General features: G+C 24.1%; 1 protein-coding gene across 1 annotated transcript in view; it reads right to left on the minus strand.

Moving 5' to 3' along the window:
* Positions 1-16707, minus strand: part of LOC117171670 — a 105833-nt gene extending 89126 nt beyond the window's left edge. The window contains exons 1-2 of the mRNA XM_033359181.1: positions 16534-16707; positions 1032-1168 (exon numbers count right to left, since the gene is read on the minus strand). The gene's annotated coding sequence lies outside the window, so the exon portion shown is untranslated. The remainder of the gene's footprint in view (positions 1-1031; positions 1169-16533) is intronic.
* Positions 16708-24849: the final 8142 nt, after the last annotated feature.

Consider the following 24849-nt stretch of genomic DNA (forward strand, 5'->3'; position numbering starts at 1 on the left):
TTGAAAATTCATCTCTTTAAATTGAAAATTGCAGTATTTGATTATTAATTCAACTTTTTTCCAAATTTAATTATTTTGTTGAAAAGTTATTTTTTTAAAAGGAAAATTCAACTATTTTTATAAAAATTGGTCACTTTAGATTAAAAATTTATTTCTTTTATACAAAAAATTAATTTTTTTTGTTTAAAAATTGTACCATTTGGTTAAAAATGAATCTTTTCAGGTATAAAATTCCAGTATTTGATAAAAAATTTAACTACATTTTTGAAAGTTCAAGCGTTTGTTAAAAAACTGTCTTTCCTGGCAGAAAATTTGTCCTTTGGAATGAAAATTCATTTTCGTAGGTTGAAAATTCAACTATTTTGTTAAAATATAATATTTTGTTAAAAAGTCATTTTTTGGTCGAAATTCAACTTTTGAAATGAAAATTGGTCCCTTTGGATTAAAAATTCATTTCTCCTATGGAAAATACAACTTTTTTTACTGTTTTGTTAAAAATTCAACTCTTGGTTTGAAAATTAAATTAGTTTGTTAAAAAGTCATTTTTTACTGGAAAAATGAACTGTTCTGACGAAAACTGGTCCCTTAGAATTGAAAACTCATTCCTTTTATGAAAAATTGTATTTTTTGTGTGAAAATTGTGCTATTTTGTTGAAAATTTATCATTGTAAATTGGAAATTGCAGTGTTTCATTAATAATTAAACTTTTTTTTAAATTTAATTATTTTGTTAAAATTTTTTTTTTTAAATGGAAAATTCAACTATTTTCATGAAAATTTGTTACTTGAGACTGAAAATTAATTTCTTTATGTTAGAAAAGTCATCTTGTTGGTAGAAATAAATAAATTTGAAATGTTTAAATCTAAATTCAAAACTGCTTTACTTAATATATAAACAATTGAATTTAAAAAATACAAGAAGATAAATATTCTGGCTCTTAAATATTTGTAGTGAGGGGAAAATTAGGGAATTTTGAAAATGAAAAATTTGCGGTCACCCTGTCTAAATTTTTTTTTCCTGTTTTTTAGTACCTGCGAAATAATGTTTGAAATTTTCCGTTGGAATGTTTATGGTTCTCTTTGCGCCCCTCGTAGAAAAGTCAACGATGCCATTGTCTCGAGTGGCACTCGTCGAATGCGTTAACGGATACCGTCTGCTTCAGCCGGATCTATAATCACATAAAGTGTCTCATTACTATCACACTTGATTTAAACGAGCCAAAGGAAGAGACTTCTTGAACTTATCTTCGCCACCTACAGACATTTAAAAGAATTTTTTAATTCAAAATTTTAAATAAATATTTATTTTTAAATTCCATTTGTTTATTTTAAGAAATACCACTTTTTACGATTCTTGAGTAACTTCGAAATAATTTCTGAAAATTTGAGATAATGGTAAATCCAAATTGAATCAAAAGAGCTTACTTGCAATTGAATAGCTGAAGCCTCAGGCAAATAAGATTAATTTACAATTGAATTTTCAACCAAAAATTTTTAACTAATGAAATTAATTTTTTTCTAATGTGATAAATTAAAAAAAATCATTTTCAATACAATAGTTGAATTCGAATACCTTTCATTAAAAATTACAATCTTTCTTAGTTGAAAATTTTTTTTTTCGTTTGAACCTTGAAGAATATTAAACTCTTTTATAGGATATTCTTGGGTTGGCTCGAGAGTTCATTAATTTTGATAAACAATTTTTTCATTCTTGAGTAAAAATCTTTTATTGTTAAAAATTTGATGTTTTTGTTGGAAAATTAAACTTTTGTTTTAAAACTTTAACTGTTTAAAAAAAAATCCATTTTGTTGTTAAAGATTCATCTTTTTATTTGAAAATTTATCTCTTCAGTTGGAAATCAAACTATTTTTTGAAAATTCACTTCTTCTGGAGAAATTTAATATTTTCGTGTTAAAAATTTAAACTGTTTTATGGAAATTTCCTATTTTTAGTTGCCAATTTGTATTTTTTGTTTAAAAGCCAATTCATCATCTTAGTTAAAAATTCATTTGTTTTAAAATTTGTTATTTTTATTTGTTAATATTAAGAAATTCCATTTTTCTACAATTCTTGAGTAAACTTGAAAACATTTCTGAAGATTTCAGATACGACAAATAAAAATTGAATCAAAGAAGTTAAGTTGCAATAAAAAAGTTGAATCCTCAACGAAATAAAATTAATTTACAATTGAATTTTCAACAAAAAAAGGAGTTTTTATCAAAAGAGAGGAATTTTCTACGAACAGTTTTTTTTATCCGATAATATAAATAAAATAAATTTTGGAACAAAAATAAAATATTTTATATTTGAATGAAGAAATATTTTTATTTCAAATAAAAAAAAAACAGTTGAACTTATTCAGAACATACAATTTGAACCAACTATTTGAATTCTGAACAAAAACTGAATAATTTTCAACCAAAAATATTAATTTTAAATCTTTAACAAACAAAAAAAAAGGAATTTTGAACAAAGAGGTTTAATTTTTTACGAAATAGAGATTAATTTCTAACAATTTTCATAAATTTTCAACGAGATATTGAATTCTTGTGAATTGAAGAACATATTTTAACCAAAAATGAAAAAATTAAATTTTTATTGTCATAAAAATTAATCTACCCAAAAATATGAAGTTTAAATAAAAAACTTAATTATCCTTCTAATAGTTATATTTTAAATTAAACAAATTATTTTTCTACCAAAAATGATTAATTTTCAACAAAATGCGTAATTCTTTACAGAGTAGTTCAATATTTAAATTAAAAAAATAAATTTTTAACCAAAAATGTAATAGATAAATTTTTTGTTGAAAATGCAATAGATCAATTGTTTGTTGAAAAATTGATTTAAAATTGTGTAAGTCTACTAAAGAGTTAAACTCTGTTGACACTTCGTTGAATTTTCAAACCGAAAATATAAAATTTCAACAAAAAAAAAGCTCATTTTCAACGAAATAGTTAAATTTAAAGTTAAAATTTAATTTTTTACGCTAAAAGGGAAGCTTTAACAAAGCAGTTTAATTTTTAAACAGCGATTAATTCTTCACAAAAATTATTTATCTTTAACAAACAAAAAAAAAGAATTATCCAGAAAGTAGTTCAACTTTCAACGAAGAAGTTGTATTGTAAACTTAAAAACATGAACTTTCCATACAAAGTATAATATTATAATATGATAAAATATATTTATATACATATTTATAATATATAAAAATATAATATTTAATATATTTCAACAAAAAAAGATTTTAATCTTCTATAAAAAATAATATAATTTAACCAAAAAAGAAAATTTTTCGCAAAAATGGAAAATATATAGTTAAAATGAAAAAATAAAATAGTTAAATTTTGGTTGAAGAACAATTATTTTCATCAAATATTTATTTTCGATCAAATAGTGAAAGTTTCTATCAAATTGTTGAATCTACAACCCCAAAATCGTTAAGATACAATAACACTGGATTCTTCTCATTATAATTTAATTAATTCGTAAAATTCATTTAATTTTAAAATTACTTTATTAAGTTTTGTTTCTATTTTTTAATCTTACCAAATTAAAACATTTTGCTTTAAAATTTTCTACACTCTTTGGAAATTTAAGGAAAAATTTTAAAATGTTTCGAAATTTTTTTCAATTTTCTCTTAATATTAATTTTTTTAATGAAAAATTATTAAAAAATCTTTCCCACAAATCTTTAAAAAAAATGCCTTTATTAATCCTTTCAAAGTAATTTTGAATCCTTCTAACATTTTAAATTATTTAAATTTCCGGTGATTTTTTTTTAAATTCTGAAAAATTAAATAAATTGTTTCAAAACCTTTCAGAGATTCTTCTTCGATAATTTTAAAAATCTTTTTAAAAATCTTTTCAAATATTCTTTTAATGTTAATTTTTCGAAATAAAAAAAAATTATTTTAATTTTTCCCAGGAACCGAAAGAATTTTGTTCACTTTCATGAAACCTTACAAAATTTCTAAAATACTTTATAAGTTTTTATTATTTTTTAATCGTTTCAAAACTTTTAAGTATCTTAAACTTACTCATATTTGTTTTAAAATTATGGAGCATCTCAAAATTCTGCTTTAAAATCTATTGTACTCTTATTCAAAATTCTAGAAAGTAATTAAAAATATTATATGATCTTTTTCAATTTGCTCTCAGAAAATTAAAAAATTTTTATTAATAGATAAAAAACCTCAAAACATTTACTAAAATGGGACTTCAAGTCCCATATAATAACAGCCAGGGCTGTGTATACCGTTTCTAGTTATAATGCATAATATTACGTAACATACTCGAACGAGTACTCGCGTACTGCGGAGGCCAGCAGTTCTAGGAATTACACTACCGAACGGAAATCTTTGGGACCTAGAGTGTTATCCCCCTCCCCTTTTTTCATTTTACGTAATAAGTATAGGCTTTCTTGCATATTGAGTTGGTAGATTTTTAATAATTATTAATAAACGAATAAGCGCTATTTATATTAGTAGAAAACTACTGTCAATGATTAGTTTTCTGCTAATAGAGATTTAGAAGAAGTTTTGTAAAAAAAATAGATCAAGCTGCCGGTTGAAACTCATATTACGCAAACGGCTCGAATTGTCATTGTTAACGGCATCGGAATGTCATGGCTGATTTTTAAATATTTTTTTATTTATTCACTAACAAAAATAAAAAATAAATTAGACTTTGGCAGTATACATGTTTTTGAAAAATGCTTTGATTCAATCAAAAGTATCTAGAAAACAGAAACCAACTGTTCTTTAAAAGATGTCGAATAGCAATGCAAATGTTAAACAATTTATTGAATTTGTTATAAACAAAGAAGTAAATAAAAATTGTTTCGTGGAAATTAGCCGCGATTCGTCACTTGATTCGCACTAAATTTGAACAATTTGTAGACGAAAAGAGTTTTTTAGTTAAATTAATAAAATTAAATAAATAATTTGTTATATTAAAAAAAATTTTTATAAACAAATATTCATATTAGGTATTTGTGATAAAAGAAATAAAGTTCTTTTTTATGAAATCGATCACATTACTTGGAAACAAAAACTAAGTAAAATATTTGGAGATTGAATACAAATTATTAATTTTGTTAACACCCTTAATTAACAAATGCACTATTTGACTATTTCTGGTGGTACAAACTTGATTTTCTACATGTAATTAACTGTAATTAACTTACTTATAAATTTGTTTAAACATTTCGATGACACTAAATAACTTATTATTGTAAACAACAATTGTTTAAACCAATATTTATAATTTTTTGTATTTATGAATAAAATACCGCTTTTGTACGAAATTAACAGACAGTTATTTAGCAATGATTTGTTAGCTATGAAGCGATACCATTTGATAATTTCTTAAACAAACCTAATTAACAAATACATTATTTGGTTATTTTCCACCATTTAAACTGTTTTTTTTTTGCTCTCGTAATCAAATGTTAATAGCACATTAGAAAATTTTTTTTGAAAGATAACGATCCACTATGTTTATTGTTATTAACAATTTAGTAAACAAATTTTTTTCGGCTAATGCATTTGTAAACTGAAATTTGTTTCTTGTGGAATATAATTAAAATTAAACTTATTAAATTAACATTTGTTTACTACATTGTTAATAAAAATAAAAAAACTGGATCTTTATGGAACTATTAAAAAAAGTTTTAAAATGTGTTCTTAACAGTTAATTACAAAAAAAAAATAGTTTAAATGCTGAAAAATAGCCAAATAATTCATTTGTTAACTAAATTTGGTTAAACCATTATCAAATGTTATCAAGTCAAAGAAAAAGAATAATTGCTCAATATCTGGCTGTTACTTCCGTGAAAAGGGGGTGTTTTATTTAGACATACATAAAATGATAAAAATTTGTTTAAATAATTGTCTTTCTCAGTGATGAATTGTTAATGCATTTGTTAATTAAGGTAATTTAAAAAAATTATTGACTTTTATTTGGTGACCAAATATGATACTTAGGTTGTATTTGCAAGTAATATATAATTGATTCTATAGAAAAACTTTAATTATTGCATCAAAAATACCTAATATGGACATTTGTTTTTAAAAGTTGATTTTAAAATAACAAATTAGTTCTGAAATTTGATTTATTCGACTAAAAAACTCTTTATGTCCATAAATTGTTCAAATTTAGTATGAATCAAATGGCGAATCGGCGCCAATCCCCACGAAACCATTTTTATTCACTTATTTGTTTATAACAAATCCAATAAATTTTTAAATATTTTCATTGCTATTAGGAATATTGTTTCGATAGTTACTTTCAATTTTATAGGTATTTTCAATTGAATGAAAGCATTTGTGTAAAACCCGGAAACTTCAAAAGTCAAAATTTTGTTATAATTTTTTTTTAGTAAATAAGCAAAAAAACGAACAATAATTAAAAATTCGGCCATGATAGTTCGATTTTTTTGTTCAAAATACGATTCCGACTGCACCTGTGGACCAATTTGGATGTTTTGTTTAAAGCTAATAAAACTTCAAAGAAAGTTATCGAGCCTGATTTTTAATTTAGTTCTTCATTTTTTTATAAATAAATGAATATGTCGAACAAAATGGCAATTTTTTCTATTTGTTGTTCTCGGTACTCGTCAATGATAGAAAAATTGTTGTAATCGCCGACGTTTCATAGATTTACATTATATGAAGATATTCCATCATGATACAATAAACAAAAACATTTTTTATAAACAAATTAATTTTTGAAAATGTTTTTCCATAATTTTCAATAATTTAAAGTTTTTTCAAGTTATATTACGAAAATTTGGAATGCAAAACAATATTTTAATGAAAAAAATTTCTCTCGAGATTATTCTTGTTAATAATATAAATAAATTTGATAAACAAATGCATTATTTAGGCTTTTGTCGACAGAAAAACTCGTTTTTCTCATGTCAGGTCTTTTAATTGGGAACTTCACCATAATTTCAGTAACATTCATAATTCGTTAAATAATTTGATTTTTTTAACAAATTTAATTAAAAAATGCATTATTCGGGGATTTGTCGACGTAAAAACTTGTTTTTTTTTTTTCAAAATCAGTCCTTTAAATTTCAGAAAAAAAGTTCTTTTTATTTCATTCTCTACTTAGAGTTGGCCAACACAAGAGGGTTTGAATACAAGAAATGATTAAATCAAGGTCCGTCCACTTAGCGCCGCCACAAAGACAAATTATAAAATATATTAAGTTTCTCAAAAAACTACCCCTAAGTCTTAGACCACTACCCTCCCGTAATGAAAAACGTTTAAAAAGTTGGAAAACCACCTTGAACAATGAAAAAATGATTTAAAACTCCAAATTAATGACAACACACTTGAAAATTTTCCTCTCAATATAATATACCTAAAACTACCCTTCGACGCTAACGTATGCAGCACAACAAATATATGTATAAAAAAAGCATTAAAAATAATTTAAAAAAATGAAAACTTGGAAAACAGAGTGAGTTCATATTTTTTTGCTCTTTTTTTGCTCTTCGATAATGTATAACACGTTACCCAAAAACTACCCCTAAGTCATACATACACTCCCCTCGTTATCAAAAATGTTTAAAAAGTTGGAAAACCATTTTGAACAATGCAAAAATTATTTAGAATTCCAAATTAATTAGATAACACTTAAAAATTTCCCCCTCTTTATAATTATCCTGAAAACTACCCTTCCACGTGAAGGTATGCAGGTAGTTTTATGCGGAACGAATAATAAGGGGGAAATCTTGAAGTGTAATGTAATTAATTTTGAGCTTTTAAGCATTTCTACATTTTAAATGGTGGTCTTCCAACTCTTAAAACGTGTTTGATCACGAGGAGATGGTATGTATGACTTAGGGGTAGTTTTTTGGAAACACATTAGATATTATCAGAGAGCAAACAAAGAGCAAAAAATATCGAGTAACAGCTTTTTGTAAGTTTTATTATTTTTTATGCTTACGCTGGATACGTTTATGTGGAAGGGTAGTTTTTCGGGAAAATTATAGAGAGGGGGAAGTTTTTAAGTGTCATATAATTTATTTGGTATTCTAAATCATGTTCACATTGTTCAAGGTGGTTTTCCATATTTTAAAACGTTTTTGATCACGAGGGTGGGGTATGTATGACTTAGGGGTAATTTTTGGAGAACGTATTATATTTCATTGGAGAGCAAAGAAAGAGAAAAAAAATATCGACTAATAGTGTTTTCTAAGTTTTATTATTTTTTTGCTTTTATCATACATATATTTTTTCGGCTGTACATGCTCACGTGGAATTGTAGTTTTTTGGAGAAATTATAAAAAGGGGGAAGTTTTCAAGTGTCATGTAATCAATTTGAAGTTCTTATTCATTTTTACATTGTTCAAGGTAGTTTTCCATCTTTTAAAACGCTTATGCTCACAAGGAGTACGTATTTAAGACTTAGGGGTAGTTTTTCAGGAACGTATTATATATTATCAAAGAGAAAAAAAAAGGAAAAAAATGTCAACTAACAGGGTTTTCTAAGTTCTATTATTTTTATCCTTTTTTCATACACATACATCTTCTGTTGCATAAGTTCACGTGGAAGGGTAGTTTTCGGGAAAATTATGAAGAGGGGGAAATTTTGAAGTGCCATGTAATTAATTTGGAGTTCTAAATCATTTTTACAATGTTCAACGTGGTTTTACAACATTTGAAACGTTTTTCATGTCGAGGGGAGGGTATGTATGACTTAGGGGTAGTTTTTCGAAAACGTATTATACATTATCAAAGAGCAAAAAAATATTAACTAACAGTTTCTTCTAAGTTTGATTATTTTTTATTAGTACTTTTGAGGAAATTACAATAAAAGGGAAATTTTCAAGTGTCATGTAATTAATTTGGAATTTTTAATAATTTTTACAATCTTCAAGGTGGTTTTCCAACTTTTCAAACGTTTTTCATGACGAGGGGACGGTATGTATGACTTAGGGGTAGTTTTTGAGTAACGCATTATATATTATCGAAAAGGAAAAAAGAGCAAAAAATATCGACTAACAGTGTTTTCCAAGTTCTATTATTTTTATGCTTTTTCATAAATATATGTTTATAATTATACAGAGTGGGAAATTTTTGAGTTTCATCTAATTAATTTGGAATTCTAAATCATTTTTGCATTGTTCAAGGTGGTTTTCCAACTTTTTAAACATTTTTGATAACGAGGGGAGTGTATGGATGACTTAGGGGTAGTTTTTGGGTAACGTATTATATATTATCGGAGAGCAAAAAAAGAGCAAAAAATATCACCTAACTGTTTCTTCTAAGTTTTATTATTTTTTATCCTTTTTTCATAAATATATGTTCCGCTGAATAACTTCACGTGGGAGGGTATTTATTGGGGGAAATTATGAAGGGGGGGAATTTTCAAATGTCATTTAATTTATTTGAAGCCCTAAATCATGTTTACATTGTCAAAGGTAGTTTTCCATTTTGAAAACGTTTTTTATCACGGGGAGGGGGGGTAGTTGTGTATGACTTAGGGGTAGTTTTTTGGGAAACGTAATATATGTCATCATAGAGAAAAAAAGCAAAAAATCTCAACTTATCGTTTATCGTATTATGATAATTTTTAGTGAGTTTTCGTAGGTGGCGAAGCTGAGTGGACGTCCTACTAACGCCGCCACCCTTTTCTCGGAAGTTTAAAGAGCAAAAAAATTTTTTTTAACATAATATTAGCAAAAAAAAGCAAAAAATATGGCGTATTCCATTTTATAATTTGGCTGTGTCGGCGCTGAGTGGACAGACCTTTAAAAAATACGAGTTTTTACGTCGAGAGAGGCCGGAATAATGCATTTTTAAATTTAATTTGTTTAAAAAAAACATTAAATTAATCAAATAGTTATGAATGTTACTGAAATTATCGTTAAGTTCCCAATTAAAAGGACTGACATTGAGAAAAAAGAGTTTTTCCGTCGACAAATGCCCAAATAAGGCATTTGTTTATTTTTAAAAAATCATAAAGTTTATGAAATAATTATGAATGTTGCTGAAATTAACACAAAGTTCTTAATTAAAAGGACTGAAATCGAAAACAAAATTAATTTTTCGTCAACAGATGCCTGAATAATGCATTCGTTCATCAAATTTGTTTAAAAAAAAAATTGTCAAATAGTGATGGATGTTGCTAAAATTAATAAGAAGTTTTGAATTAAAAGGACTAGCATTGAAAAAAAAATTTTCCGTCTATAAATGCTCGAAAATTGCATTTGTTTAATAAATTTGTTTGTTAAAATCGTAAAATTCATTAACAAATTATGAATTTTTTAAAATTATCATTAGGTTCCTAATTTTTAAAAATTTACATAGAAAAAACGAATTTTTCTGACAAAAAATGCCTAAATAATGCATTTGTTTATTAAATTTGTTTACAATATTAACAAGAATAGTCTTGAGAGAAATTTTTTTCATTACAATATTGCTTCCATTTTAATTTCTCGCAATATAACTTAAAAAACGTTAAATTATTGAAAATTGCAGAAAACACATTTTCAACAAATAATTTTATTATAAAAATTTTTTTGGTTTATTTTATCCTGAAGGAATATCTTTATATAATGTAAATCAATGAAAAGTCGGCGATTAAAACAATTTTCCTATTATTTACGAGCACTGGGTACGTCAAATAGGAAAAATTGTCTTTTTTTTCGTTATATTTGTTTATTTATAAAAAAAATGAAAAACTAAATTAAAAATCAGGCTCGACAAATTTCTTTAAAATTTTGTCAGCATAAAAAGACATCTTAATTCCCCACTGTCAGAAATAGGACTGCCGGGAAACTTTCTTATTACATGCAAAGTCAGAGCGATAAAGATTGTATAATGCGTTGCGTTCGTTACAGCACAACGAGATAGTAAACGGCTCAGAGGGATTTACCCATTCACTTGTAAAGTGGAATCCATGAGTTTTATGACCTTTACACGGAATAATTTCTGCCTCAAGTTCAAGCGATGTGTTTCTCTCTCGAAGAATTTTCATTGCAAAAATTTATTGTTAAAAAAGAAAAATTAATTTTTAAATGATTGTTTAAGGTTTTTTTTTCGTCAGATTTCGGGAAAAATTTAAATTGATTTTTTATTTTGAAAAATTAATTTTAGAGAATATTTTCAAATATTTTAAATCAAACATAATTTTAATTTTCAAAAGATTTAAAGAAATATAAAACGAAGTGTAGATTGTTCAAAGTTTCCAGCCATAAACTCAGAATATTTTTAAGGAATTCGAAAGGTTCTAAGAAAATAAAAAAATTGCTTAATTATCTACTAAATAGTTGCATTTTTAATTAAATCGAAGAAAGATGAAATTTGTATTAAAACAGATAAATTATTTATAAAAAATGACATATTTGTTTTTTAAGTTGAACTTTTACCCAGAAAAGATTCGGTTCGTTTTTCAACACGAAAATATACAATTTTAAACCAAAAGTAAATTTACTCTAAAATAGTTCAATTGTTAACAAAACAGTGGAATTTTTAATTAAAATGTATATCATTTTAAACAGATATTTTAATTCTCACACCAAAAATTTGAATTTTTATTCAATAAAGATAAAATTTCTCTGAAAAATAGTTTTCAAAAAAATTTAAAAAGGGTGAATGTTTCTCCAGAAAATATTACAGTCTTTGTTTTAATACTAAAAAATTTCATTTAAACAAAAAGAATGATTTTTAACCAAATTTTCGAATTTTCTACCAAATGATTGCATTTTTATCCAAGAAAGATGTAATTTCTGCTGAAGCAGGTGAATTTTAAAATAAAAAAAACCAAACTTTTAAAAAAGTGGTTTAATTTTCAACAGAACAAATCGCGTTTTTTAAGAAATACGGCGCTTCTTCTAAACAGGTGAATTTAAAAAAAACTTAAAAAATGTTTAAATTTTTTAAAAGAAGATTTCAGTTCACTTTCCAATTTCAAAATAAGAATTATAAACAATAAATTAATTGTCTGCTAATTAGTCGAATTTTCAATCGAAAATAAATTATAAACAAAAAGGATGAAATTCGCAATAACTTTCTCCTGAAGATTATGCTTTTATTTATAAACTTTATTATTTTCTGATAATGTTCATTGAAATATTTTTTGGATGAAAACTACTTTTTCTCAAAATTTGTCATCTGGATTGAAAATTTTGTCTTTTTAACAGAAAAATTGCACCTTTTTTTGATAAAAATGTACATGTTTTGTTGATAATTCTTTTTTTTTTTGTTGAAAAGTCAATCGAAATCTTTTTGGATGCAAATTCAACTCTTTTTTCAAAATTTGTCTTTTTGATTTAAAAATGCATCTGTTTTAGTAGAATTTTCATTTTTCTTAGACAAAAATGCAACTGTTTGGTTGAAAATTAAAAAAAAAGCTGGTTCAAAAGTCATACTTTTTGGTTAAAAATTCGATTATTTAGCAATATATAAACTTATTGTTTGTAATTCTTAAATTGGTATTGAAAAAATTGAAATCTTGTTTAAAAGTTAGTCTTTTTAATTTTAAAAATCACCCGCTTTAGAAAAAATTACATCTTCCTTGGATAAAAATTCAACTGTTTAAAAATTTAACGATTTTGTTTAACAGTAATATTTTTCAGTTGAAAATTCTGCTGTTTTTGTTGTTGCTTTAATCTAACTATTTTGTACAAAATTTAGTTTTTGTTGTTGAAAAGATAACTGAAATCCTTTCTGGATGAAAGTTCCACTACTTAAAAAAAAAATTAATTAAAAATCTTCTGTTTTGAGAAAAATTGAACTGTTTTATATAAAATTTTCTTTTTGTTTAAATTTATACTTTGGTGTTAAAAAGAAATCTTCTATGAATGAAAGTTCAACGCTTTAAAAAAAATTGAATTTTGTCTTAAAAATTTCTCTGTTTTCGACAAATTTCATCTTTCTTGGATAAAAATTCAACTATTTGGCAGAGAATTCAGCTATTTTGTTAAATAGACATCTTTTTTGATTGAAAAAATTCACCTTTAGTACTGAAAAAAATCAATTTTTTTCTTTAAAACGTATTTTTCATTACAAAATTTAGATTTTGACCAAGAAAAGTCAACTGGAACCTTTTTATTATGAGAATTCAACAATTAAAATTTTTTATTAAAAGTGTCTCTGTTAAGACTAATTTAATCTTTCTTGGGTGAAAATGCCTGGTTGGTCGAGAATTCAACGATTTGGTTGAAAATTAATTCTTTTTTGTCAAAAAAATGCACCTTTTTGGACAGAAAAATCCAAATTTTTTTGTAAAAACTTATTTTTCGTTTTAAAATTAATACTTTATCTTGAAAAGTCAACTGGAATCTTTTAAGGGTGAAAATTCAACTATTTTTTTTTTAAATAAACATTAATCTGTTTTAAGAGAAATTTCATCTTTTTGGATAAAAATGCAACTATTTGGTAGATAATTCAACCATTTGGTTGAAAATTTATTCTTTTTTTGTTAAAGTTTCGTCTTGTTGAATAGAACATTTTAATTTTCCGTTCCTACAAACTCACTTCTTGTTTAAAAATTCCTATTTTGATAGTGAAAAGTCAACTGAAATTTTTGCTCAGAAAATTTACTATTTTTTTAAAGCCACTTTTTGTTTAAAATTCTCCTTTGCTTTAGTGGAATAGCCTTTTTTGTTAAAAATTGATTATTTAACTGAAAATGTAACATTTCCTTTTTTTAAGTTTAATATTTTTTAGTTGAAAAATCTCCTTTTTTGGTAGAAAAAAACATTTTCTTGGGTTGAAATTTTATTTTTGTTGTTACTAAAATAGATGATTTTTAAAATAAGAAAGATAAATTTCGAAAAAAAAAATGGTTGAGTTTTCGATTAAAAAAGATTTCAGTTGACTTTTCACTATCAAAATATGAATTTCTAAACCAGAAATAAGTTTCTTCGAAAGAAATTGAATTTTCAATCCGGAAAAGTGAATTTTTAGCCAAAAAGGATGACTTTTTAACAAAATTGTTGAATTCTGAACCAAACAATTAAATTTTGTTCAAAAACAGATACAATTTTTCTCAAAACAGATAAACTTTTATGCAAACATTTTTTCGAAGTAGTTAAATTTTTATTCAAAAAAGATTTCAGTTGACTTCTGAAGTTCAAAATTAAAATATTTTGACAACAAGAAAAGACAAACTTTTTCAAACTAAAAGGATGAATCTTTAACAAAATGGTTTAATTCTGCACCAAATGGTAACATTTTTATCCATGAATGATGAAAATTCTCTTAAAACAGATAAATATTTTATTAAAAAGAAAAAAACCATTTTTCGAAAAATAGTTGAATTTTCATCCAGAAAGGATTTTAGTTCTTTTTTTATCCACAAAATATTAAATTTAAACAAAAAGTAAAATTTCTACAAAATAGTTTGATTTTCAACAAAGCAGTAAAATTTGCAACCAAAAAGTATGACTTTTCAACCAAACAGTTGTATTTTGTGAAAAAATCATAAAAAAATATTTCAATTTGTATCTATTATAGTTTATATTTCAATTAAGTAAGATGAAATTTATACCAAAAAAAGAGAATTTTAAAACCGAATTTTCAACAAATGAAGATTTTTTACTGAAGAATGAAATATAATTTTATCTAAATTGTTGAATTTTTAAGCCAAAAGACGAATTCTCTCTACAAAATTGAATTTTTAAAGGCAAATTAAATTTTTTCAGAAAAATAAATTATTTAAAAAACTGAGGCATCTTTTAGCGATAAAAACTAAAAATGTCAACCATAAAAAAATGGAAATGTTACATTTTCAGTTCAAAATCAATCTTAAACAAAAAAGGCTTTTTCATTTAAGCATGTAAGAAGAAATTTTAAAGAAAAAGTGGCATTTAAAAAAAATAGTTGAATTTTCTATTAAAAAAGTTTTAGTTTACTTTTCACTATCAAAATAGGAATTTCTAAACAAGAAATAAGTTTATACAAAAAAAAAATTCTATCCAATCAGCCGAATTTGCAACCAAAAAGGATGAGTTTTTAACTAAATTGTTGAATTCTCTACCAAATAGTTGCATTTTTATCAAAATAATTTAATTTGTTTAAAACAGAGGGATTAGAAAAAAAATAGTTGAATTTTCACCCAGAAAAGATTTAAGTTGACTCTTCAGGATCAAAATATGAATTTTGGAACAAAAAATAAGTTTTTATGAAAAAAAGTTTGAATTTTTCAGTCAAAAAAGACAAATTTTTTCAAGGATGTATGTTTAAGAAAATAACATTTTTATCGAAGAAAGATGAAATTTTTCTAAAAAAGAAGAATTTTTAATAAAAAAAAAAGAACCCATTTTTTTAAAACTTTGAACTTTCACTCATAAAAGATTTCGGTTGATTATTTAAAACCAAAATATAAATTAAAAAAAAGGACATTTTTTATGAAATAGTTCAATTTTCAAATAAACAATAGAATTTTCATTAAAAAATATGATTGTTTAAAAATCGGTTATTTTTTCAACAAGAAAAGGTAAATTTTTTATAATATTATTAGATTTTCAACAAAAAAGCAGCAGTTTCAACTACAAAGTATGATTTTTGAATAAAATTGTTGAATTTTTAAACAAACCGTTGCATTTTTATCCAAAACGATGTCATTTCTGCGAAAGCAGGTGAATTTTAAAATTAAAAAGACAAAATTTCAAATAAGATTTAAACAAAGGAGTTTAATTTTCATCTCAAAATATTTCAATTGACTTCTTAACACAAAAATACGAATTTAAATATATGAAACTTTTAAATCAAAAAGACAAATTTTCAGAAAAAATGGTTTTCATCCCAAAAAGATTTTAGTTGACAATAAAAAAAAAAAGAAAAAAATATCAAGTTTAAATAAAAGGTTAAAGTTTTACGAAAATAGTGGAATTTTTAAATAAAAAAGACGAATTTAAACACAACAGTTGAACTTGCAACTGAAAAGGATGCCTTTTAAAAAAATTGTTAAATTTTCAACGAAATAATAAAATTGATAACTTAAGGGATAAATAATAATAATAATCAGCTAAAAAGGAAATGAATTTAAAATAAAAGGTTAAAGTTTTGAGAAAAAATTGGAATTTTTAAATCAAAAAGACGAATTTCAAACAAAACAGTTTAACTTGCAACCAAAAAGGATGTATTTTAAAGAAAAATTGATAAATTTTCAACTAAATAATAAAATTGATAACTCAAAGGATAAATAATAATCAGCAAAAAAAATGAATTTTAAATAAAAGGTTAAAGTTTTAAGAAAAAAGTTGAATTTTTGAATCAAAAATACGAATTTTAACAAAACAGATTAAGTTGCGACCAAAAAGGATGCCTTTTTAAAAAAATTGTTAAATTTTAACTAAATAATAAAATTTATAACTTAAAGGATAAATAATAATAATAATCAGAGAAAGCTACGAATTGTTACTGACCCATTCCCCCTCTCGTAAAAAATCCTAAAAAAATGTCTCGACCCCCCCCCCCCCCCCCTATTTACCTATTATGTAATTCAAGTACCGTCCCTAATCTAAAACCTAAGATTGTAAAAAATTATAAACTATTTTTTATCACATACCATTTCAGTGAAATGAATCACTATTTGCTGGTCCATATTTCATTTTTCTATATTTCCAGAATCGCACCACTTAAAAATATGTTTTTAAAAATTTTTCTTATTATTTTTTTAATGTAAATTTTGAAAATATTTTAAATTTTAGTCACTTGATTACTATTTTTAGTGATCAATGGGATTTATGATTTATACACATGAGTTGATATATAAAGGCGTCCCTTGTGTGCTCCGCAATCATTTGATAATAACGATAATCGAAAGCATATCTCTTTGTCACTGGAGCAGAGTAGATCGTCCGACCAATAAATTGTCCGGTCACTGACTGACACTAGCGAAGCCGCATCGCAGGCCATCGGCGATATTAAACGTAGTTCGCCTCCTAGTGTCGCATCAAGCAACGTAATTAAGTTTTATTTATAAAAAAAATCAATCAAGGTTCCTCCTTTTATTAAAATTAACATCGGAGCACCATGTGCGCGCGCCAGCGCGCGCTTGGTTTTGTATTCATTTTCATTATTTACCCAATTTTCGAATTATTATTTATTTAACAAAATTTTTTATCGCACAAAGTTTCGCTGAATTATAATCTAAAATAATGCATTTTATTAATTCACGTACTGCAGAATTATTTACTAGTTCCAGGAGTGATATTAAAGAGCGAGATATCATTCAAAGATTTGAATTTTTTTATTATTTTAGATATTAGTGAAGCTTGATATTGTGAAAAAAATTAATCAGTTTTTAATTAATTAATCAGTCTACAACATAAAAATCAGGGAACGATTATTTTCATTGATACATTACAATAATTTGTACTTTATATTTTTATTAAAATTAGAATTATTATTAACGTTTTCAACTAATTTCAGAAAAGTTGAAATATATTTTTGAAAATTCAACTCAGATACTCATTCTACAACATCACACAATCTTACAAAAATTATATAATTGAAATAAAGATACTTAAAAAATAAACAAACTTTTATTATACAAATTACTGTTACTCATTTGAACAAAATTAAAGTTCAATCTGTATGTAATTTAATATTGTGAACACAATTGTTCAGCTGATAATTATTTAATGACTCAATAACATTAAAAGAAATGAACAATTATTTTCATAGATTAAAAAAATTATGCAACAGTAATAGGGTTATTTTGAATATAAATAAATCTTCATTATACAAATAATATGTAACATTCGATTACATAATCTTAAATTGTGATCTTAAAGTAACCTATTTCTGTTACTAAATCGAGAAAAATTAAAATCCAATCTTCATGTTATTTAATATTTTGAAAAAAATTAATCAGCTATTAACTAATTATTTAGTTTATAACATGAAAAGCATTAAAGAATTATTTTCAGTGAATCATTCAAATAATTTTTATTTTACATTTTTCAAAACGTTTGAAATATTTTGAACATTTTTAACTATTTCAGGAAAACTAAAAACATATTCGCACATAATTTTGAAATCAGAATTCAGATGCGAATTTAAAATCGCAAAACTTTACAAAAATAATTTAACTGGAATAGAGGTATTTTAAAAATTTACAAACTTTTATTATACAAATTATGAATCATATTAAATTACATAAACTTGAAGTAAATAATAAATTTATCTTAATTGATTAGAAGAAATTACAATTCAATCTTTAGGTTATTTTATATTGTAAAAAAATCAGGCAATAATTTATAAATTTATTCATATCGTAAAAGCAAATTATGTAATTGAAATATGGATTACTTAATTAAATCAACTTTTGTCATGCAAATTATATGCAATATTCAATTATATAACCTTCGAATAAATAATTAATTTATATCACCTAATTTTAAGAAACTAAATTGTAATCTTTGTTGAATTGAATATTAAAAAAAAGTTATTTAGCTAATAATTAAATAATTTTTACATAATATTTTTTTTTAATTTAAGCTTTCATATCTTAAAATTTGATTTATTAATAACATTTTAATCTAATCCCAGAAACCATAAGTTTTAATAGTATTAATTAATAGTTAATCAGTTCAAAACATAAAAAGCATTAAACAATCATTTTCATTGAATGATTCTAATAATTTTTACATTATATTTTCTTTAAATTTGAAGGAGAAAATCAGCTAAAAATTAATTAATTAGTTCAGAACATTAAAAGGCTCAAGCAATTATTTTAATTAAAAAATCAAATTATTTTTAGTTTTAAATATTATGTTAGTTTAAATTAAAATTTCTAAATATCCTTTTTTTTAAATCATTAGATTAGAAAATTTAAGTTTTAACAGAATTATTTAATAAATATTTAAACATTTCGAAGAGACATTAAACGATTATTTTAATTGAAAATTCAAATAATTTAAAGCTTTAAAAAATTATTTTTATTCAAACATTTAAATAATGTTCACTTTTAATATTTTTTAAATTTTGTATTTTTTTAAGTTTAATTAATTGTAAGCTTTTGAGTAATTCTAGAAAATATAAATTTCTGCAGAATCCATTAATAATTTCTCATTTTCTAACATTGAAAACATTAGCAAAAATTATTGCAATGGAGATATTTTAAAAAGCAAAAAAAAATTTATCATAAAATAATAGCTAATATTTAATTACATAACCTTAATGCAAATCATCAATAGTTAATCAGTTCATAATATAAAAAAAGTAATAAATTATTTTCATTGAAGCATCAAAATAATGTTAACCCTATATTTCGCTAAAAATTTGAAGTATCAATAATTTTTAAAAATAATTACATAAAAACTTAAAACATATTAAAATACAATTTTAAAGATATAATTCAGATAATCATTTCAAAACATCAAAAACGTTTTTGAAATTATAAAATTGGAATAGGGAAATTTTAAATATAGATGAACTTTTATTATACAAATCATGTCCTATATTAAATAACATAATCTCAGAGCAAATAATAAATTAATTTTCGCAGTTAAACAATATTAAATTTTAATCTTAATGTAATATAATATTCTGAAAAAATTAATCAGTTCATAATAATTAAGCAATAAATAACATAAAAAGCATTAAATAAATTATTTTAATTAAATCTTTCAAATAATTTTCATTTTACATATATTTTTTTCTTTATTTGGACGTTCCTTTCTGTTACTTGGATTTAATAATCAAGTGTAATAACTAATTAATCAGTTTACAAGATAAAAGCGAATCAAAGAGTTATTTTCTTTCAAAAATGTAAATGATTCTTTTTTTATATTTTACTTGAGACTCAAAATTGCATTTCTAAAAAATTTCATTTGTTGCTTCAATTCACCTTCTAAACTAATTTCAGGAAAAATTGAAATATATGTACAAGTAATTTTGAAAAGTGAATTCAGGTAACAATACGAATCAATAAATAAATGTTAAATATTAAACTAGACCAATAGTCATCCTTTTTATTTAAAAATTTTTTTAAAAATAAATTTAATCAAACAATGTTGATAAATGTTCCACTAAAGAAATATTAGTAATTTTTAATAAAATATATTATTGAAACAAATACCATTTTTATACACAATTAAACATTAATTAACTAATGTTTTTCAATATTTCATTAAACAAATAGTAATAATTTGTTATGAACTTTCAAACAAAATTTAAACAAATTCCATTTGTTTAAAAAATTAATGAACCAATATTAATGAATATTCCACTAGACTTCTAGTAATCATTTCTAGGGAATAAATAATTAGAGTAATAGCAGATGAATTTTCAACCCTAAAATGCGAATTTTCAATAACAACAAAATTAATTTTCCACTAAAAAAGTATAATTTCTAATTAGACGGTTTAATGCTAAGAAAAAAAACATAAAATTTTTATCAAAATGATCAGGTTTCACTGAAAAATTTAATACTTAAATTTTTAGTTGAACAAATCAATTTTTGATGAAAAAAACGAATTTTTAGATAAGGAAATAATTTTCCGACTAAATAAAGATAAATTTTCAAGGAAAATGAATAATTTCTTACCAAAAATATGTTTTTTTTTTTGAACATGTAAATTAAGTAGGCTATTTTTCTGAAACTTCATAAATTAGCACTGTCAGGTCACGAAAGTCTCTACAATAGTTTAAATGATGTGTATCGAAGCAGGAAAAAATTGCACTATATAACGTATTATTGTTTTGAAAGAAGGGGGCATAAGAAAAGGGGAAATAGGGGAAATGAAGAGAGAAGAATTTAGTGAAATAGGGGGAAATAAGGAAAAGGGAAGTGAGAAGAAATAAGGCGAGGAAAAGTAAAGAAATTAGGGGAAATTAGGGTCTAGAGATACTCAGATTGGAGAAGGTTAAGCGAGGGGAAATAAGAGAAAGAATACAAATAAATAATAAGAAAAATAAATAAAAAATAATGATAAATCAAGGACTGAAATTAGGGAAATTAAGAACAGGGAAGTAGAAGAAATCGGGGCTAGGGGAAATGAAAGGAAGTAGGGAAATTTAGGGGAAATAAGAGGAGGGCCTATAGGGAAAGGGTGAGGAAATTTTGGGAAATGAGTAGAGGTGAGAGAAAATGAGGGGATAAGAAGTAGGGGAAATTAGGGGAAGTGGGAAAATTTCGGATTAGAGGTAATAACGGTAAGAGAGTGTTAATAAGAGGATGGATAGTAGGTAAAATAAGGAGCAATCAGGGGAGTTCAAGTAGGGGAAATGAAGACAGGGCGAGTAGGAGAATCTGATAGAGGGGAAATAAAAGGAAGTAAGGAATTTGAGGGGAAATAAGAGCACGGAATATAAGACAAATGAGGGGAACTTTTGGAAAACGAGTGGAATTAAGGGGAAATGAGGGGGTGAGAAGTTGGAAAAATGAGGAGAAATGAGGCAAAGTATGACAATTCAGGCGAGACAAGAGGAGGTAATTTAAGAAAAATAAGGCAAAATATGGCGAAACGAGGAGATGAAAAGTAGGGGAAATGACTGAAATGAGGGAGATAAGGGAAGCTAGAGAAAAAAAGGGGATCTGTATTTTTCCTATTTTTCCGACAAGGAGCAAAATAATTGCCACTAAGTAAGTGAGCGTTCGAAATACTTTTCTTACGATCATTTAAATTTTCAGTCTTTAAGATCCGTCGAAAAATTTGAAAAAAGTTGAAAATTAAGAAAATGACAGATATTTGTTTAAAAATATGAAAAGTCGATTCTCAAAAAATAAAAGAAAAACCGATTCTATTTTCCCCATTTTTCTTAAATCTGGTATTTTACAAGGAAGAACACACCATTTTTGTGGCCGGGAGAATTTTTGTCAAAAAGTTGAATTTTCACATTTTTCTCGAAAACAACGATGGAAAAAAAAAGTTACGCTAGTAGTTAGCACACTAAAAAAGTTTAAAAAAGTACTTCTTGCTCATTTAGTATATCTTGTATAGTTTATAAAGAAATTCATAAATCATATCTTTTATAAGCAGAAACCTAGAAAAAATATTAAAAAAAAAAGGAAAAAGTGAGATTACCTGAAATTTGTTTTTCAAATTTTGAGAGCATGAAAAGAAGGTTGCTTAGAAAATCCCACATTTTTTATTTGAAAAAAAAATATTTTTGTTAAAATAGACGCTGAAATTAAATTACTCGTTAAGAATTTTTTTTCTGAAATCTGAAAAAATAATTTTTTCTAATTTGCTCTAAAAACAATATTTAGCCAAATAGCTAAGAGGATAAAAAAAGTTTAATTGTCATTTTTTTCATGTATGCTAATTTGAAAGTGAATTAATTCGCATTTATCAAAATTAGATATTACTTTTTTATTTACATACACCTTAATAAAAGAGAAAGCGCCGTGTCTTATTGCAAAGTCCATTGCCAACTTCCTTTATCGCAAAAAAATTGATGCATTCTTCTCGCTCTGGTACTATTCTTCCGATTAAAATCTAATTAATAACGACCATGCTACACGTACCACAACCCGAAATAATGAATAGAAAAGAAATAATTAAAGGATGTAGTTAAATCTCAATTTCTTTTGTGATGCAAATTTTATTTATAATTTTATTTATAATTTTATTCCTAATTTCATTTCTAATTTTATTCCTAATTTTATTTCTAATTTTATTCCGAATTTTGTTTCTACTTTTATTTCAATAGTGGATACGAAAAATTGCTTCTAGGCCAAAAACGGCTATAGAAGCTCAAAATAAAGAAAAAAACACAATTTAAAAATCTGCATTGAAATTTTTATTTCGTGATTTTATTTAATTTTTGTTTTCCAATAATTTATGGTATAATCCCATATTATTTTCTTTTTAAATTATTTCCTTTAAACATCATTTACAAAGAGTGGTTCAATTGATTCCAGTTAAATTATTGAAGATAAATTACCATTATTTTGTAAAGGAAAATTGCCAATCATTTTGACGAAATGACGGAATCGGCTGAATATAAATTAATCAATTTTATTCATAAATTATGCTTATGGATTTTTTAAGTGTAAGTTGTTTGATTTGTAGCTTGAAGTGACGTTTATGTTTTAAGTGAAGCTCTTGTAACCAGTAATCAGAGATCCATTTGTACTTCACTTTCAGGCAGAGAATTATGTTATTTGCTCATTTAATCAATGAGAACTCGTATTTGCTTCAAAGGAAAATTTATTTGTTACTATGTAAGCGAAATTTTCACCTACGATATCATCGGAAATTATTTTCACATCAAATGACTCCTAAAAAAGATATTTTTGACTTTTTGAAGGTGATACATCACGTAAAGAGATTTTTTTCTAAAATAAATTTTTTTTTTAAGTTTGTACATCAAATTTTTATTTTTAATTCATCTCGTGACATAGTAAATTTGCATAAAAAATTTAGCATCTAGAGGAGGAAATATTTTTATTTTTTTTTTTTTTTAATTAACGAGATATGGGAAGAAATGTCCTAGCGTTTTTGTCGAGGCAATTTGTTACGATTTGGTACGGCAGGGGGGAGGGGTCCTTCACTCATGTACGTAATTTTTGCAAATTCGCAAAAACTTTCTTCTGGCGATTATCTTTTTAGTTATAAATTTAGTTATTTAATGGAAAATTTAGGAATTTTCTTTTACAAAAAACATCCTTTTTGGTTGAAGATGCAACTTTTTTTTTAAATGAATCCTTTCTGGGTTAAATATTCAGCTTTTTGTTAAAACTATTGTTAAAAATTCATCAGTTTTGGTTGAAAAAAATCGCCTTTTTGAAATCAAAATTCTTTTTTTGTATAGAAACTTATTTTTTTTTGTTAAAAAATTCATATTTTGATCATGAAAAGTACACTGGAATCTTCTTTGGGTGAAAAATACTTTTTTTTGTAATTAAACAATCTTTTGCTTTAAGAGAAACTTCATCTTTCTTTAAATACAAATTCAAGTATTTGGTAACGAATTCAACTATTTTGTTAAAAATTCATCATTTTTTGTTGAAAAAAATCGTCCTTTTGTATTAGAAATTCTGTTTTTTATATAAATCTTTTTTAGTTGAAAAAATTATTATTTGGTTAAAATCTTATGGCTCATATTGAAAAATATTTGTTCATAGAAAATTAATTTTTGTTGTTGAAAATTCCACTATTTGGTCAAAGTTAACAGAAAAATTATAAATATAATAAATAAATTATAATAAATAAATTTAAATTAAATTAAATTAAATTAAATTAAATTAAATTAAATTAAATTAAATTAAATTAAATTAAATTAAATTAAATTAAAATTAAAGTTCATAATTTCATCAAAAATTTGTAATTTTATTTAAAAATACATAACTTCGGTTGAAAAATCAAGTACGTATTTTGTTAAAAATGAACTTCTTTTATAGAAATGATCTTTCTTAACTAAAAATTTAACTGTTGCATGTTTTTTTAAATTATGAATCCACCATTTCGTACAAAATTAATCCTTTTTAGTTGAAAAATTTAATATTTCGTTAACACTAAATGATTTAAAAAAATTTTTCGTTAACCAAAAATATTGAGATTGCTTACCAGAAAAGAAGCATTATCAGTTTGTTTTTAAACTCTAATAAATATAAATTTTGTAAGATTATTGAGAAAATAAGAAACCTTTTTTTAATATTTTAGATGTGTCAGAAAATAATCTAGAAAATTAGAAAAAAAAATTATTTTACAGAATTTTACCAAATTTTAGGAAAAAATCGAGCCCTTTAAAAAGACATTCAGACTTTTAGACGTTTGGAAAAAATACAAAGAATATTTGATGCATTTTCGGAAATGCTTGCAAGTTTCAAAATATTTAAAGTCTATTCAAATTATCTTAAAATCCTAAATATATTTTTAGCTGAAAGAATTTCTTTTTAATTTGAAAAATTATTCAAAATGTAAAAAAC

The sequence above is a fragment of the Belonocnema kinseyi genome, chromosome 4, assembly GCF_010883055.1.
Source record: "Belonocnema kinseyi isolate 2016_QV_RU_SX_M_011 chromosome 4, B_treatae_v1, whole genome shotgun sequence".
Lineage (NCBI taxonomy): Eukaryota > Metazoa > Arthropoda > Insecta > Hymenoptera > Cynipidae > Belonocnema > Belonocnema kinseyi.